The sequence below is a fragment of the Amblyraja radiata genome, chromosome 17, assembly GCF_010909765.2.
Source record: "Amblyraja radiata isolate CabotCenter1 chromosome 17, sAmbRad1.1.pri, whole genome shotgun sequence".
Taxonomy (NCBI): Eukaryota; Metazoa; Chordata; class Chondrichthyes; order Rajiformes; family Rajidae; genus Amblyraja; species Amblyraja radiata.
The window spans coordinates 4,357,072-4,375,147 of record NC_045972.1 but is presented as its reverse complement, the minus strand read 5'-3'; positions in this window follow the sequence as shown (position 1 = coordinate 4,375,147).

Here is an 18,076-nt window from a genome sequence, read left to right as displayed (position 1 = left end):
CGGGGAATCATGCAGAGAGTGGGCCCTGTGGATTGAAGATAGAGGTGGGGAGGGGAAGATGTGGCTGGTAATGGAATCCAGATGTAGTTGGCATAAGGACGATGAGTTGGATGTTAGAAGTTGGTCGTGTGAAAAATGAGGACTAGAGTATCTCTGTTCTGTTTGGAGGAAAGGTGGGTGAGAGCAGAAGTCAGAGAGATGAAGCAGATGCAATAGAAAGTTCCTCCATCCAGAGCAGAAGGGAAGCCATCATTGAATGATGAAACAAAATACAGGGCGGAGGTGCAGAACCTGGCGGACTGGTGCACACGTAACAACTTGTCACTAAACACCTCCAAGACCAAGGAGCTGATTATTGACTTCAGGAGGTCCCATAATGGAGAATACGCCCCAATCTCCATTTACGGGGAAAGTGTGGAGAGAGTGTCCAGCTTTAAGTTTCTGGGTACTCACATTTCAGAGGACCTCACATGGTCCACCAACACCGCTGCGCTGGTCAAGAAGGCACAGCAATGACTGTTCTTCCTGAGGACATTAAAAAAGACTGGTCTGCCCCAACAGCTGCTGACAACGTTTTACCGCTGCACCACAGAGAGCATATTAACGTATGGCATCTCTGTGTGGTATCTCAGCTGCACGGAGGCGGAGAGGAGAGCTCTTCAGCGCGTCGTTCACAGAGCGCAGAGAATCATTGGGACACAGCTACCAGCCTTGGAGGGCATCTACCACACACGGTGCCTCAGGAAGGCCGTCAGCATCCATAAAGACTCATCACACCCCTGTAACGGTCTGTTCGAACTACTTCCCTCCGGCAGACGTTACAAGGCCTTCTACGCCCGAACCTCCAGACTCAGAAACAGCTTTATTCCAAGAGCTATAGCGGCTCTGAACCGGCCCTGCTGAGTGCCCCCCACCCCCCCTGGACTGTCTCCCTCGGATGGTCACGTCACACAGCTTATTTATTTATTTTACTTTTCTTTTACATCGGTTGGAGCTGCATACTAAATCTCGTTGCACTGACGTGCAATGACAATAAAAGATATTATTATTATTATTATTATTATTATTATTATTATTATTATTATTATTATTATTATTATTATTATTATTATTATTATTATTATTCATGACAAGGAAGACATTTTGGATAAATCGGTGGAAAGTGCATGACCGAGGTACTATCAGTATGGTGACCGTGGAGTGGAGATCTGATGTGATGAGATCCGTAATGGTACAGGAGATGGTTACCTCGTGTTTGTTGGTGATGACAAGGTCCAGAGGTACATATGAGGAGGTATTTGAGAGCTTCCATCTGGGAGCTGCAAGGTTAAGGCCAATCCGCCACAATGCAATAGTACTGTTCTTTTCTGTGGAGTTAAGTAAAATAAATATGATAGTGCACTTATTTCTTCTATATGTTTTGGGTATAATTGCTTACATTTCTAATGGTGTCCCAAAACATTTATAATACCTACTGTGCAATCATTCAGAACTGGAAGGTTAGATGTAGTGGGAGGGAGGAACTGAAGGGAATCCACATTAGTCAGGAAATGGTGTTAGGTAAACTGTTGGGACTGAAGACAGATAAATCCACAGGGCCTGATGGTCTATGTCCCAGGGTACTGAAGGAGGTGGCACTAGAAATCGTGGATGCATTGGTGACCAAGGAGAAATAGCTGAATGGATAAAAGTTGGCTTCATGGAAGGAAGCAGAGGGTGATGGTGGAAGACTTCAATGCTGGGCCCATTGCTGTTTGTCATCTATATCAATGATTTAGATGAGAACGTACATGGCATTGTTAGCAAGTTTGCAGATTACACTAAAAGTGGGTGGCATTGTAGATCATGAAGATGGTTGTCAATAATTGCAGCAGGATCTTGAGCATTTGGGCAGATGGATGAGGAATAGTCAATGGAATTTGATACAGAGAAATGCGAGGTGTTTGGGAAGACTAACATGGGCAGTGAAGGGTAGGGCTCTGGGAGTGTTGTAGAGCAGAGGGATTAGGAGTGCAGGTGCATGGTTCATTGAAAATGACGATACAGATAGATATGGTCTGAAGAAGGGTCTCGACCTGAAACGTCACCTATTCCTTCGCTCCATAGATGCTGCCTCACCCGCTGAGTTCCTCCAGCACTTTTGTCTACCTACAGGTAGATAGGGTATTAAAAACAGTTTTTGGCACATTGGCCTTCATCAGTCAGAGTATTGAGTGTAAAAGTTGTGAGGTCATGTTGCGGTTGTAAAAGACGTTGGTGAGGCCGCATTTTAAATTCTATGTTATCGGAAAGATGTTGTCAATCTAAAAAGAGTGCAGAGAAGATATACCAGGATGTTGCCAGGACTCGAGGGCCTGAGCTATAGGGAGAGCTAGAGGCAACTAGGACACTATTCCTTGGAATGCTGGAGGATGAGGGGTGGTCTTACAGAGGTGTAGAAACATAGAAAAAAGGTGCAGGAGTAGGCCATTCAGCCCTTCGAGCCTTGCACATCTTTCATTAATTTGTTCTATATCTTTCTCCATCACCATTCATATCTCTCCTTTCCCTTTCCCCTGACTCTCAGTCTGCAGAAGGGTCTCAACCTGAAACGTCACCTATTCCTTTTCTCCAGAGATGCTTCCTGACCTGTTGTGTTACTCCAGCTTATTGTGTCTATTCAAAGTTTCAGAACATCTGTTAACTTACAACATTTGCAATTAAAAGTGATGTTGATAGATTGCAATATTCAGTAAAATTCCATTTATTCAGTTATTTTGTTTTATTAAAATAAGATGCTTTTGTAGCGGCACCTAGTGGTGGCCTGGGGAATGACAAACCCTCGCAATTGGCTGATCGCGGGAGCGTTTTCGCGGGCATTTGGGAAAAGCATTCATTCAAGCTCCACCCTGTTCGAAGGAGCTCTGTTGTTTTGTCTGTTTAAAACTCGTTCGAGCAAATCGCTTTATTATCGTTAAAAATAAATAATTTTACTTTACTCGATCGTCTCGACTCGCCAAATTGGTGACCCCGACGTGATGTCAATGTAGAAGCCTGATATTACTTGCCGTGTAATTTAGAAGCTCCCAAAAAGGTTATACATCGATTGTAATCAATGTGAATGCAGAACAAATGACTTGCATGTCCCATGACCAGAATCCACAGACTAGCGGGCAGACATAAAAAACTGAATGTTGGAATCTTGAACTAATGGGAACTCAAGGTAAAGGAACCGCTAGGAGGTAGTGGCCATAATATGATAAGTTGTCATCTGCAATTTGAGATGGAGAAGGCTAAATCAGAAGTGTCAGTGTTGCAGTTGAACAAAGGGGACTATGAAGGCATGAGAAAGGAGCTGGCCAAGGTCGACTGGAAAAGGATCCTAGCAGCAATGATGGTGGAATAGCAATGGCAGGAATTTCTGGGCATAATCCAGAAGATGCAGGATCATTTCATTCCAAAGAGGAAGAAAGATTCTAATGGGGAGTAAGAGGCAACTGTGGAAGTTAGGGACGGTATAAAAGTAAAAGAAAAGGTGTATAACATAGCAAAGAGTAGCAGGAAGCCAGAGAATTGGGAAACTTTCAAAGGACAACAGAAGGGCAATACGGGGTGAAAAGATGAAATATGAGGGTAAGCTGGCCAAGAACTTAAAGAAGGATAGTAAAAGTTTATTTAGGTATGTTAAGAGAAAAAGATTAGTAAAGACAAATATGGGTCCCTTGAAGGCAGAAACAGGTGAAATTATTATGGGGGACAAGGAAATGGCAGAAGAGTTGAACAGGTACTTAGGTTCTGTCTTCACTAAAGAAAACACAAACAATCTCCCAGATGTACTAGAGGACAGAGGATCTAGGGAGACAGAGGAACTGAAAGAGATTTGCATTAGGTGAGAAATAATATGGGTAGACTGATGTGACTGAAGGCTGATAATCCCCAGGGCCTGATGGTTTAGAATAAAGGGAAGCCATTTAAGACTGAGGTGAGGAAAAACGTTTTCAACCAGAGAGTGGTGAATTTGTGGAATTCCCTACCACAGAGGGCAGTGGAGGCCAAGTCACTGGATGGATTTAAGAGAGTTAGATAGAGCTCTAGGGGCTGGTGGAATCAAGGGATATGGGGAGAAGGCAGGCACGGGTTATTGATTGGGGACGATCAGCCATGATCACAATGAATGGCGGTGCTGGCTCGATGGGTGGAATGGCCTCCTCCTGCACCTATTTTCTCTGTTTCTAAAACACAAAGTGCTGGAGTAACTTAGTGGTTCATGCAGCATCTTTGGAGGGAATAGATAAGTGATTGTTTAGTTTTAAAAATACAGCATAGAAACAGGCCCTTCGACCCAGTGAGTCTGCACTGACTAACAATCAGCAGTTATCCCAGTTTTGCATCCTGCACATTAAGGAATTCGCGGAAGCCAATTAACCTACAACCTGCACGCATTCTGAATGTGGGAGTAAACTGGAGCACCCGGAGAAAACCCACGTGGTCACGGGGAGAATCTACAAACTCTGTACAGACAGCACCCGTAGTCGGGATGGAATCCGAGTCTCCGGTTCCTCCACTGCACCCCTTTGGGTTCAGTATATGTGGAGTAGGGGGAGAAAGCTGAAAGAGAAATGGGGGTGCAACATAACAAAGAAAGAAATTAGAAAAGCTAAAAGAAGATATGAGGTTGCTTTGGCAAGTAAGGTAAAAGTAAATCCGAAGGGTTTCTACCGCTATATTAATAGCAAAAGGATAACGAGGGATAAAATTAGTCCATTAGAGAGTCAGAGTGGCCAACTATCTGCAGAGCCAAAAGAGATGGGGGAGATATTGAACAGTTTATTTTCTTCGGTATTCACCAAGGAGAAGGATATTGAATTATGTGAGGTAAGGGAAACAAGTAGAGTAGCTATGGAAACTATGAGGATCAAAGAAGAGGAAGTACTGACACTTTTGAGAAATATAAAAGTGGATAAGTCTCCAGGTCCGGACAGGATATTCCCTAGGACATTGAGGGAAGTTAGTGTAGAAATAGCAGGGGCTATGGCAGAAATATTTCAAATGTCATTAGAAACGGGAATAGTGCCGGAGGATTGGGGTACTGCGCATGTTGTTCCATTATTTAAAAAGGGGTCTAAGAGTAAACCTAGCAATTATAGACCTGTTAGTTTGACGTCAGTGGTGGGCAAATTAATGGAAAGAATACTTAGAGATAATATATATAAGCATCTGGATAAACAGGGTCTGATTAGGAACAGTCAACATGGATTTGTGCCTGGAAGGTCATGTTTAACTAATCTTCTTGAATTTTTTGAAGATGTTACTCGGGAAATTGATGAGGGTAAAGCAGTGGATGTTGTGTATATGGACTTCAGTAAGGCCTTTGACAAGGTTCCTCATGGAAGGTTGGTTAAGAAGGTTCAATGGTTGGGTATTAATGGTGGAGTAGCAAGATGGATTCAACAGTGGCTGAATGGGAGATGCCAGAGAGTAATGGTGGATGGTTGTTTGTCAGGTTGGAGGCCAGTGACGAGTGGGGTGCCACAGGGATCTGTGTTGGGTCCACTGTTGTTTGTCATGTACATCAATGATCTGGACGATGGCGTGGTAAATTGGATTAGTAAGTATGCAGATGATACTAAGATAGGTGGGGTTGCGGGTAATGAAGTAAAGTTTCAAAGTCTACAGAGAGATTTATGCCAGTTGGAAGAGTGGGCTGAAAGATGGCAGATGGAGTTTAATGCTGATAAGTGTGAGGTGCTACATCTTGGCAGGACAAATCAAAATAGGACGTACATGGTAAATGGTAGGGAATTGAAGAATGTAGGTGAACAGAGGGATCTGGGAATAACTGTGCACAGTTCCCTGAAAGTGGAATCTCATGTAGATAGGGTGGTAAAGAAAGCTTTTGGTGTGCTGGCCTTTATAAATCAGAGCATTGAGTATAGAAGTTGGGATGTAATGTTAAAATTGTACAAGGCATTGGTGAGGCCAATTCTGGAGTATGGTGTACAATTTTGGTCGCCTAATTATAGGAAGGATGTCAACAAAATAGAGAGAGTACAGAGGAGATTTACTAGAATGTTGCCTGGGTTTCAGCAACTAAGTTACAGAGAAAGGTTGAACAAGTTAGGGCTTTATTCTTTGGAGCGCAGAAGGTTAAGGGGGGACTTGATAGAGGTTTTTAAAATGATGAGAGGGATAGACAGAGTTGACGTGGATAAGCTTTTCCCACTGAGAGTAGGGAAGATTCAAACAAGGGGACATGACTTGAGAATTAAGGGACTGAAGTTTAGGGGTAACATGAGGGGGAACTTCTTTACTCAGAGAGTGGTAGCTGTGTGGAATGAGCTTCCAGTGAAGGTGGTGGAGGCAGGTTCGTTTTTATCATTTAAAAATAAATTGGATAGTTATATGGATGGGAAAGAAATGGAGGGTTATGGTCTGAGCGCAGGTATATGGGACTAGGGGAGATTATGTGTTCGGCACGGACTAGAAGGGTCGAGATGGCCTGTTTCCGTGCTGTAATTGTTATATGGTTATATGGTTAACCTGGCAAATGATAGGCTGATACGAGTTAGTGAGCGGGGTTGGATTAGCAGTTAGGTGGACAAAGGCCGGGGATGAAAGTGTGAAATATTATAAGGAAAGAAGAGGAGTGAAATGTAAAGCCAAGGAATGCGATATACTGTAGGTGGAAGGGGACAGGGAGTAGAGAACAAGGAAAGATGAGTGGGATGATGGGAGGAATGGGTGAGCAGGGCAGGTGGGGCAGTGGGGGGGAGGGGCACAGGAAAGAGGGAGGAGGAAGGCAGGTGTAACTTAAACTTGGATACATGACATTTGGTTGTAAGCTACCCAAGCAAAATATGAGGTGCTGTTCCTCCAGTTTGCATGTGGTCTCATTCTGGAAATGGAGGAGGCCCAGGGCTAGGAGGTCGGTATGGAAGTGGGGAGGAGAGTTAAAATGGTTAGCAACTGAGTGCTCCAGCAGGCCACGGTGAACCTAGGACAAGTGTGCAGCAAAATGGTTGCCTTGTCTACGCTTGATCCTCAATAGGAGCACTGAATGCAGTAGATGAAGTTATAAGAGGGGCATGTGAAGCTCTGAGTTACCTGGAAGGGCTGCTGAGTTCTCTGCATGGTGAGGAGAGTGGGCGGTTTGGAGGGTGGGGATGAGTGAAGCAAGGAGTTGCAGAGGGCGTGATCTCTCTGCAAAACGCCAAGGGGTGGGGATGGGAAGACGTGATCAGTTGTGTGTCAGAGAACGATGTGTTGGATGTGGAGGCTGGTGGGGGTGAAATGTAAAGATAGAAACATAAAAAAATAGGTGCAGGCGTAGACCATTTGGCCCTTCGAGCCAGCGCCGCCATTCAATATGATCATTGTTGATCATCTAAAACAGTACCCCGTTCCTGCTTTTTCCCCACACACCTTGATTCCTTTAGCCCTAAGAGCTAAATCTAACTCTCTTGAAAACAGCCAGTGAATTGGCCTCAACTGCCTTCTGTGGCAAGGGATTCTCAGGGACAGTGATTCTCTATTTTTGATTTATGATCAGGGAAACTCTATTTTGTTCCATCTGGGAGAAACCATGTTTACATTGTGTTTTTGATTTTTTGTTTTTGGACTGAATTCTGTTTTTAATTTGTGTTTCTGTGATGTCTTTATTATTTATTTTCTGATTATATGTTTATATTCCTGTTAATCTATGTAAGGTGTCCTTGAGATGTCTGAAAGGCACCCAAAAATAAAATGTATTATTATTATTATTAAAGAGAACATCTTAGATTGGGAGCCGATACTGTGAGACAGAGAGTAAGGGACGGTGTCCTTGCAGGTGGAGATGTAGTCAAGGGAACTATGGCAGTCAGTGGGTTTGTAGTCAGTGTCAATTGATAATCTGTCCCCTGTGGATATATATATATATATTTTTTTTTAAATATTTTATTTATTAGAAGTGAGTACAATACATTGGAACAAAAACGATGTTAACATATTACATTCTCTGTACAACTTCCCTTTTTTTTTACCCTGTGGATATTTTTAAGGCAGAGATAGACAAGTTCTTGATTAGACTGGGTGTCAAGGGTTATTGGGGGGAAGACAGGAGAATGGGATTAGGTGGTAGAGACCAGCCATGATTGAAGGGCGGAGTAGACTCGATGGGCTGAATGGCCTAATTCCACTCCTACAACTTGTAAAGTTGTGAACGTGTGATGGAGACAGAGAAATGGAGAATGGAGAGAGAGGTGACAGGGATTGTCCAAGTGAGGTTGATGGCAGAGTGGTTGTCAGTGGTAAAGTTGATGAATTCAACAAGTTTTGCATGGGGGCAGGGGGGCAGCCTGGATACAGTCATCATGTACACAGACTAAAAACACTCTTGGCTCTGGATATGCAACCTGGCACTTCCAATATTGCTTGCACATGATGCTCACTAATCACTGAATTGTCTATAATCTCAAACTCACACTTCCTCCACCCCTCCTTCTGATCCTCTTTTAAATTTATTTTTCTCCAGGACTTTTAACAGCATTGCCGGTGTTTTCTAACAGACTTGTCTGTAATTTCACAGACAGCCACGTACATTGTTTTAATGTTACCAAATATAATGTATGGTGCATAATATTTTGCAAAAGACAATAATACATACTGAAAATATTCAGCAGATTCTGTGGTGTGAAAAAAGATAAAGTGAATATTACAGGTTGGCAATCTTTCATTGACACAGAAACTGTGTAAATCTATTTGATCTGACTTTAGTTCCCTTTGCCTTGCCGACCAAATGCAATGCGAACTCTATTCTGATCTCCCATGCTATTACCAAACATAACCATAGTCTGAAACAAATTGTCCTGATGCATGCCTCTGGTCCCTAATGTATCAGAGTACCTGAAACTCCTACTCCACCTTAAAATCTCTTAAGGCCGAGAGTTTCAAATGAACAGTTATTGTTGTGTGTACTTGGGACAATCCAAGTTTATGAATATCCACCTAGCTGTGTCCAGGAATACAAACTTCTCTGGCATGTCTATTTTACTATAGACTCAGTTGCCTAATAACAGTTTCTTCCCAGCTGTCATCAGGCAACTGAATCATCCCACCACAACTGGAGACTACTGCTGAACTACTATCTACCTCATTGGTGACCCTTGGACTATCCTCGATCGGACTTTGCTGGCTTTACCTTGCACTAAACATTATTCCCTTATCCTTTATCCATACACTGTAAATGGCCCTTCCTTGTATATTCTTTCTGCCGACTGTATAGTACGCAACAAAAGCTTTTCACTGTACCTCAGTACACGTGACAATAAACTAAACTGAAACTGATTAAAAATTTACTGTCTCAAGATTCACTGCAATGGAGGCAAGAGGTTGTCATTTATTCCACTTGATGGATGCACCAATTTCCGACTTTGACCACAGTCACAGGATTTCCATGCTATAAAGATGTACTGTAGAAACAAGGAACTGCAGATGCTGATTTGTTCCAGGATCCATGTTCTCCATGGATGCTGCCTGATCCTCTGAGTTATTCCAGTACTTTGAGTCTATAACCCTGTATTTCATTTTAAATTGCTTTGTATAATTTTAACTACTTTCAAATATATGTTGCCATTGATCTTAAGTCAGTTTAATATATCATTATATATACAGTAAAAATTCAATATTCTGTAATATAATTTTCAATGAAGCATGAGTGCTTCAGGGGTGTGAATAAAGTTCTGATTTTCAGGGAGCATCAGATATTCAGCAGTGAAAATTAGGGGAAGCAGAAAATAATGTGGTTTTAAGGTTGCTTTGTTTATTCTCACGTGTACTGAGGTAAGGTGAAAAGCTTTTGTTGCATGCTAACCAATTGCGTGAAATAACAACTAATTAACTGAGATGCCTTAACACGTAATATTAGTACTATCTCTACTTAACAAACATCTGAAAAAGATGCTATCTCACTGGATTTGATTACTGCTTATTGTTCACAACTATAAAGTTATTAGTTTCTAAAACCCCTGTCCCACAGTACGAGTTCATTCCAAGAGTTCTCCCGAGTTTGCCCTGATTCGAACTCGGAGATTTACGATAATGGCCACTCGTTGGTACTCGCGGCTCTCGTGGACATTTTTCATCATGTTGAAAAATCTTCACGAGTCTTCCCGTGCTTACCGTTAGCGAGTTTTCCCGAGTACCTCCCGTTAGCGCTAAGAGACGTCCCCGAGCTCCGACGTACCCGCTACATTCATTCTCCGTGCTTACCACGAGTTTGATTTTTTTTTTTAACTCGGGAGAGCTCTTGGAATGAACTCGTACCGTGGGACAGGGCTTTTATTAGCACAGTCCACAAAGCTTGCACCAATCTGATCTGGCAAAAAATAAGTTGCAATTGCAATAAATTAACTTGCTAAATATCACACATTTTCTATGCCAAATAAACAAGTGAACTAGCAACCTGTGTTACTGCAAAGTGACAAATGAAGACGCTGAAAATACAAAAGTTGTGAAAGAAGTATTGGAAAAAGAAGCATGTCTCAATTATTCTGCAGGGCAACCTTTGTTCATCTTTCTATGGCTGCAGCTGCTAAAGGAGATGCCTGGTTAGTGCTTTAATGGAGAGGAATTTTAAAATTGATATGCAAAACTCTTTCAGACTCAGGCCGTGGGTCCTTAAAGGCAAACGTTCAGTTTACGGCATTGATCATCTGAGGCAGGATATCACCTGCATAGAGCCGCAGGATTATTCATCAATCTCACTCACTGCAAGAGGAGCATTCTTTGTGCACACAGAAGCTTGGGCTACCTAGCACACTGTATCATTGTACAATACCTTCCACCTTATAAGAATGGATTCGGACATTTTTTAAGAATGTTTTTTGAGAGGTGCTACCTTACCTGATACTTCAGAATTAATCTGATAATTGCTTCATAAACAATCTTAAGTGGGTTGGTATGAGTCCCACAGATCTCAGGGAAATGATTTAAGACAAGACTCGCAGCCAGTCCTTGGCAAGATCAACAAGCAAATGTTAGGTGAGCTTGTCAAAATTGTTTAGGAAGGAATTGCAGATGCCGGTTTAAACAGAAGATAGACACAAAAAGCTGGAGTAACTCAGTGGGACGGGCAGCATCTCTGGAGAGAAGGAATATGTGACGTTTCGTATTGAGACCTTTCTTCAGACTTTGTTTACAAGCTATATGTGAAAGGAACCAAGAACTGATGCATGCAACATCATGTTTGCCCATTTCACCATCCAATTAGTGCAGCCAACTCTTTGCATCAGAGTTTGGACTTTAAAGTTCTTTGTGCAGTTACAAATGCCATTTGCAACAACATTCTTTGCAGCCTCCTGTTACCATGAGATTTACAGAAGATGTGGGGATGGATAATTTTAGCTTCTGATCATTCGGTCAGTAACTCAGCGGGTCAGTCAGTGTCTCTGGAGAAAAGGGATAGGTGAATTTTTGGATCAAGACTATTCTTCAGGTCTGAAGAAGGGTCTCGACCTGAAACGTCACCTATTCCTTTACTGCAGAGATGCTGCCTGACCCGCTGAGTTACTCCAGATTTTTGTGTCTATCTTTGATTTCTCAGTAGTACACTCAGAATACTTATCAATAAACTGTATCTGTGAGACAATCTCATTATTTACATGAATAAAGATACCTCAATCAGACAAGTCTCATTTACATTCAATGCCTCAAATGGTAAAACCTTTCCATTCAATTGCCTTGCAGCCCATTGCATTACACACATTTTTCCCCTTCAACCAACTATTGCCCTCTCCGACTAATTTTCCGACAACAAACACTCTAGTTTCTTGTTTCTGATTTGGTATAGGCCAAGTTAAAAGTGATGGGCAAGTATAAAGCTGAAGTGTTTAACTTCTGGGTAAGGAGCAGATTTCCTTGCAACACTCAGATAGACTGCCTGTCTGTGTAAATCTTTTGCGAGATGTCATTCATTTCTTTCGCTGTGGTAAAGCTGGCTTCAGTCTTCCAGTGAGCACTGAATTTATTCCAGAAGAAATATTTAGTATATTTACTTTGGCCGTGGCTGTTTGCTCTCTGCCAAAGAAATGTGCCATTTTTGTACAATGCCATAATCTGTCCCAGCTGCAGAAGAAACCCTGAGTTTGCCTTCAACATTGGTGGAGAAATTCCTGTTTTGAATTTTCCATCAACAATTTATCATCATCCATTTTTGCAAAAATTAATACATTAGTCATTAAAAAACAAAATTGAATATCTGTTCAGTGGGAAGGAATGCCACATTGAACAAAATATTGGGGAAAATAAGCATTTTATGAATATTTGAATTTTATTTATTTTTGGTATTGCTCAGCCATTTGGGGAAATACTATGCGGGGAGAAATGTAAAAACGCTATGAATGAAGGACAATAAACTACACGGTAGACAAAAAACTTGAGAAACCCAGCAGGTGAGGCAGCATCTATGGAGCGAAGGAATGGGAGATGTTTTGGGTCGAGACCCGAAACGTCACCCATTCCTTCGCTCCATAGATGCTGCCTCACCCGCTAAGTTTCTCCAGCATTTTGTCTACCGTCGATTTTTCCAGCATCTGCAGTTCTTTCTTAGACAATAAACTACAGGTGTGTTCATTTGATAAGAAAGGTATTGGCCGAGAGTGCCATCCTCTGGAGACAGTGGGTGAAACATGTGTAACAATATCATCGCTTCATACATTAGGAGCGTTGCATCATTGCCAACTTAAGGACGAGGGGCTTTTTGATTAGAGTCATAGAGTGATGCAGTGTGGAAACAGGCCCATCGGCCCAACTTGCTGACACAAGCCAATATGTCCCAGCTACACTAGTCCCACCTTCCCGCGTTTGGTCCATATCCCTGCAAACCTGTCCTATCCATGTACCTGTCTAACTGTTCCTTAAACATTGGGATAGTCCCACCCTCAACTACTTCCTTGTTCCATACACCCGCCACCCTTCGTGTGAAAAAGTTACGCCTCAGATTTCTATTCAATCTTTCCCCTTCACCTTAAACCTATAACCTCTGTTCCTCGATTCACCTGCAAGAGACTCTGTGCATCTACTCGATCTATTCCTTTCATAATTTTATACACCTGAAAAAGATCACCCCTCATCCTCCTGCGCTCTAAGGAATAGAGACAATAGCCTTACAATACAATACAATACAATACAATATTTATTCATCGTCATTTGAACCTCAGTGAGGCTCAAATGAAACTCTGTTTCTACAGCCATACAAACAAAACAATTCTTACAAGACACACAAACAATTCAATTCACACAAACATCCATCACAGTGAATCTCCTCCTCACTGTGATGGAAGGCAAAGTCTTTTTCTCTCCCCTGTGCACCATTTTCCTCCCGCTGTTGAAGCCCCATGGCGATGGTAAGTCCCACGGCCATTTAAGGCCGCGCTGGGCAATGCATGGCCCCGCTCCAGGTCTAAATGACTCAAAGTTGGAGCCCCCGGCGGGCGTTGGAATGTCCCGCGGCCATTAAAGCCGCGCCGGGCGATGTACGGCCCCGCTCCAGGTCTAAATGACTCAAAGTTGGAGCCCCCGGAGGGCTTTGGAATGTCCCGCAGCCATTAAAGCCGCGCCGGGCGATGTACGGCCTAGCTCTGGGTCGTTCCAACCCCGCGACATGGGCTGGAGAAGTCGCATTGCGGGAGCTCCAAAAAGCGGTCTCCCACCCGGACCCGCGAGCTCCCGATATCACAGTCCACCGGACATGAGGCTGGAGCCTCCGAGCTCAGGAGTCGGGCCGCAGCAGCGAGCCACCACCGCTCCACACGCTCCGAGGCCGGCCAGCCCCACGATGGTATGTAGTCCGCAGCTCCGCGACTGGAGCCCCCAGGTCGTTCCGGTTGGAGGCCGCTCCACAGTGCTAGGCCCCAACGACAACGGAAAACCGACAGGGAAAAGGTAGGGTCTCCCGTGCAGGGAAGAGATTTTAAAAGTCCCGCCCCCCACATATACACAGTTACAAACAGTATAAAAAAACACAATAACTACATTTAACTAGACCAAAAATAAAATAAAGACAGACAGGCTGCAGGGGCGTGACAGACAGTGAGTCGCGCCACCAACTATAGCCAGACCCAGTAGACCCAGCCTACTCAACCTCTCCCTATAGCTCAGACCCTATCGTCCTGGCAAAATTCTAGTAACTCTTCTCTGTGCCATTTCCAGCTGGACAACATCTTTCCTATAACATGGTGTCCTATAACATTTGTGCTTTTTGCCAGAAATCTAAAATTCCATATTTTTCGTGCTAATGTGTTTCCATAATTCCCATTTTACCACAGTTTTAATTAAGGTAGTAGATAAAGAAATGTGGTATCTGGATTTTCATAAATCTACTCGGCATAAGGCCGAGACCCGGTTCAATCCCGACTGTCTGTGTGAAGTTTGTATGTTCTCCCCGTGACCTGTGTGGGTTTTCTCCGATATCTTCGGTTTCCTACCACACTCCAAAGAATTACAGGTTTGGAGGTTAATTGACGGTGTAAATGTAAAATTGTGCCTAGTGTGTGTGTGTAGGAAAGTGTTCATGTGCGGGAATCGCTGGTCGGTGCGGACTCAGGTGGGGCCGAAGGGCTTGATTCCATGCTGTATCTCTAAACTAAAACTAATACGGAGACTGGCTGGCATATGGCATGAGGACACTTGCACAAAATTCGACTTAACGTCCAATATCTGAAGGTTGATTCACAGCTCAGACAGAGTTGTGACCTCTCCCTCCCCAATCATGCAGAGACTGAGCCACACCCACACTTCCGGGTTTTATAATCCCTCCCCCTTCCACCGGAAAAGGTGTGGCCTTCATGGCGTGATGGACAGAAGAGAGATTCTCAACATTTTTTAAACACTAATAACACTTTTATTTTTCATTGATGGGAAGAATCCTCTGCACCTGATCAGCGGAGGGGAACTGAGTAAGATGGGCAAAAATCACAGCCGTAAGTGGTAGCGTTTTACCTAAAATCAATATAGTGCAAACAGGAAGTTGTCAAGTTTAGGCAAACAACCCTTTGCAGTGCCTTTTCACTTCAACCCAAACCCCCCAACAAACCTTTGCAGTGCCTTTTCACTTCAACCCATTCCCCCCCCCCCCCCCCCCCCCCCGAAGCAACCCTTTGCAGTGCCTTTTCACTTCAACCCAAACCCCCCAACAACCCTTTGCAGTGCCTTTTCACTTCAACCCCCCCCCCCGCAAACAACCCTTTGCAGTGCCTTTTCACTTCAGCCCAAACAACCCATTGCAGTGCCTTTTCACTTCAACCCAAACCCCCCCCCAAACAACCCTTTGCAGTGTCTTTTCACTTCCACAAACCCCCCCAAACAACCCTTTGCAGTGCCTTTTCACTTCAACCCAAACCCCCCAAACAACCATTTGCAGTGCATTTTTACTTCAACCCAAACAACCATTTACAGTGCCTTTTTACTTCAATCCAAACAACCATTTGCAGTGCATTTTTACTTCAAGCCAAACAACCATTTGCAGTGCATTTTTACTTCAACCCAAATAACCATTTGCAGTGCATTTTTACTTCACCCCAAACACCCATTTGCAGTGAATTTTAACTTCAACCCAAACAACCATTTGCAGTGCATTTTTACTTCAACCCAAACAACCATTTGCAGTGCATTTTTACTTCAAACCAACCATATTTTCATTTTCAAACCACATTAAGGGCACTCACAGTTTAGTAGACATGTGTTCAGTGTTATTCAGAGCTCAGACAGAAGTGACCCTCTGGCTTCCTCCATCTTGCAGAGACTGAGTGAGGCACACCACTTCCGGGTTTTATAGTCCTTCCCCCCTCCCGCCAGCGGGGGCAGCAGAGAGAATGGTGATTTAAAAAAAAAATTCATATCTCTCTGATTTTTAATCGATGGGAAAAATCCTCAAGTCCCGGAAGGCGGAGGGGGGCTCTGAGCGAGGTGGCCAAAAATTTTTAGGTGGCCAAAAATAAGGGCCGTCGTATTTAGAGGTTGTCGTGTTTAATAGCCGAATGGCTGCAGGGAAGAGGCAGTTTACAACTTTGTGCAGTCATCTTCAATCCTGAGCTGCTCCAGGAGCAGCTTGTTCCCAGCAACCCATCAAGCTTTTAAACAGCACAACCTCCAACTAAGCTCCAAGCTACAAAGGCTCGGGGAAGAGAGGGGGGGGGGGGCACAGTTTTTGTCTTTGCACTATTATCGTTTGCTTATTTCTTTATATGTATACTGAGCCTCTTTTTGTCGTGTATTGTTGTTTACAGTGTGCTATGTTTACATAGAAACATAGAAAAACGTAGAAACGTTGAAAAATAGCCGCAGGAGTAGGCCATTCGGCCCTTCGAGCCAGCACCGCCGTTCAATATGATCATGGCTGATCATCTAAAATTAGTACCCCGTTCCTGCCTTTTCCCCATACCCCTTGATTCCTTTAGCCCTAAGAGCTATATCTAACTCTTGAAAACTGTTGTGCTGCTGCAAGTAAGAATGTCATTGTTCTGTTTCGGGACATGCGTATGACAATAACTCTTGACTCTTGAGGTGCCGGAGATTGACCAAGTGGATTTGAGGGCAGGATTGAAGTTAGTCGGAAAGTTGATGAAATTAAAGAGTTCTGCATGGGTGCAGGAGGCATCCCAAATACAGACACTGCTGTAGCAGAAAAGGAATTGGGGAATGGTGTCCTTCAACCTTTTGCTTCAGCAGACCGCTCCCTCCACAATTCCATGGTTCACTCATCCCTCCCCACCCAAACCCCCCCTCCCCAGATACTTTCCCTTGCAACCACCAGAGATGTAACACCCATTGATATATCACCTTCCCGGGACCCTAGTACTCCCTCCAGGTGAGATGGAGGTTCATGTGCACCTCCTCCAACCTCATCTACTATTCCCAATGTGCCCTCCTGTACATCAACAAAGCCAAGCATAGACTCGGCGACTGTTTCTCTGAGCACATGTGCTTGGTCCACCAAGTCGACAGATGGCAGAATGGGTTAAGTGTTCGGCTGGCAACCTGAAGGTGGCCGGTTCGAATCCTGCTTGGAGTGTGTACTGTCGTTGTGTCCTTGGGCAAGACACTTCACCTACCTTTGCCTGGGACTAGAGACGGAAATTAGCTACTGATTGGCTACAATCTCGCATATTTACATGCAAATGTTCATTAATATGCACTGTCCCTATAAACAAATTATTATTATTATTATTATTATTATTATTATTATTATTATTATTATTATTATTATTATTATTATTATTATTATTATTATTATTATTATTATTATCCCCCGGTTGCTAACCATTTTAACTGCTCTTCCCATTCCCATACTGACCTTTCTGTCCTGGGTCTCCTCCATTGCCAGAGTGAGGCCACATGCCAACTAGACGAACATCACCTTGGGTAGCTGACAACCCAATGAAATGAACATTAAATTCTCCAATTTTAGGTGACCATAAACAACCCTCTGCATTCCCCTCTCCCTCCCCAACCACCTCTCTTCCCTGTGCCTCACCTGGACTCACACCTATTTATCCTCTCCCCTTCCAAATTCACCCAGCACATTTTTTTAACATGCCTTATAATCATCTGTCTGCATAACCAACTCTCAAAGAGAAAGATCAAAGTTCCAGCAGAGTGATGTTCAAGATATATTCAACATCTCCGAAGATGGTGCCTTCAGAGAGTGGTGAGGACAGCGGAAAAAATCATTGGGACTTCTCTTCCTTCCATCATGGACATGGGGTACAAGCGCTGTCTGATTAGAGCTAAGGGCATTACCAGAGCCCCCACACACCCACAATTTGGACTGTTTATACTGCTTAACTCTGGGAGGAGGTACCGCAGCATGAAGAGCGGGACAACCAGGTTCTGCAACAGCTTCATCCCCCAGGCCATAAGATTACTGAACAATCAACAAAACCGAGGCTAGAACTTTTTAAATATCGACACTTTTTTAAAACTTTTTATATATATTTATTTTACAGAACCATGCACATGAGGCATTTTTATGGACGCACCTAGCACTTTTGCTTTTACTATTTACCTGATTGGAGAGTCAAATGCAACGAAATTTCGTTCAAGGTGCACTGTGTCTAGGTGT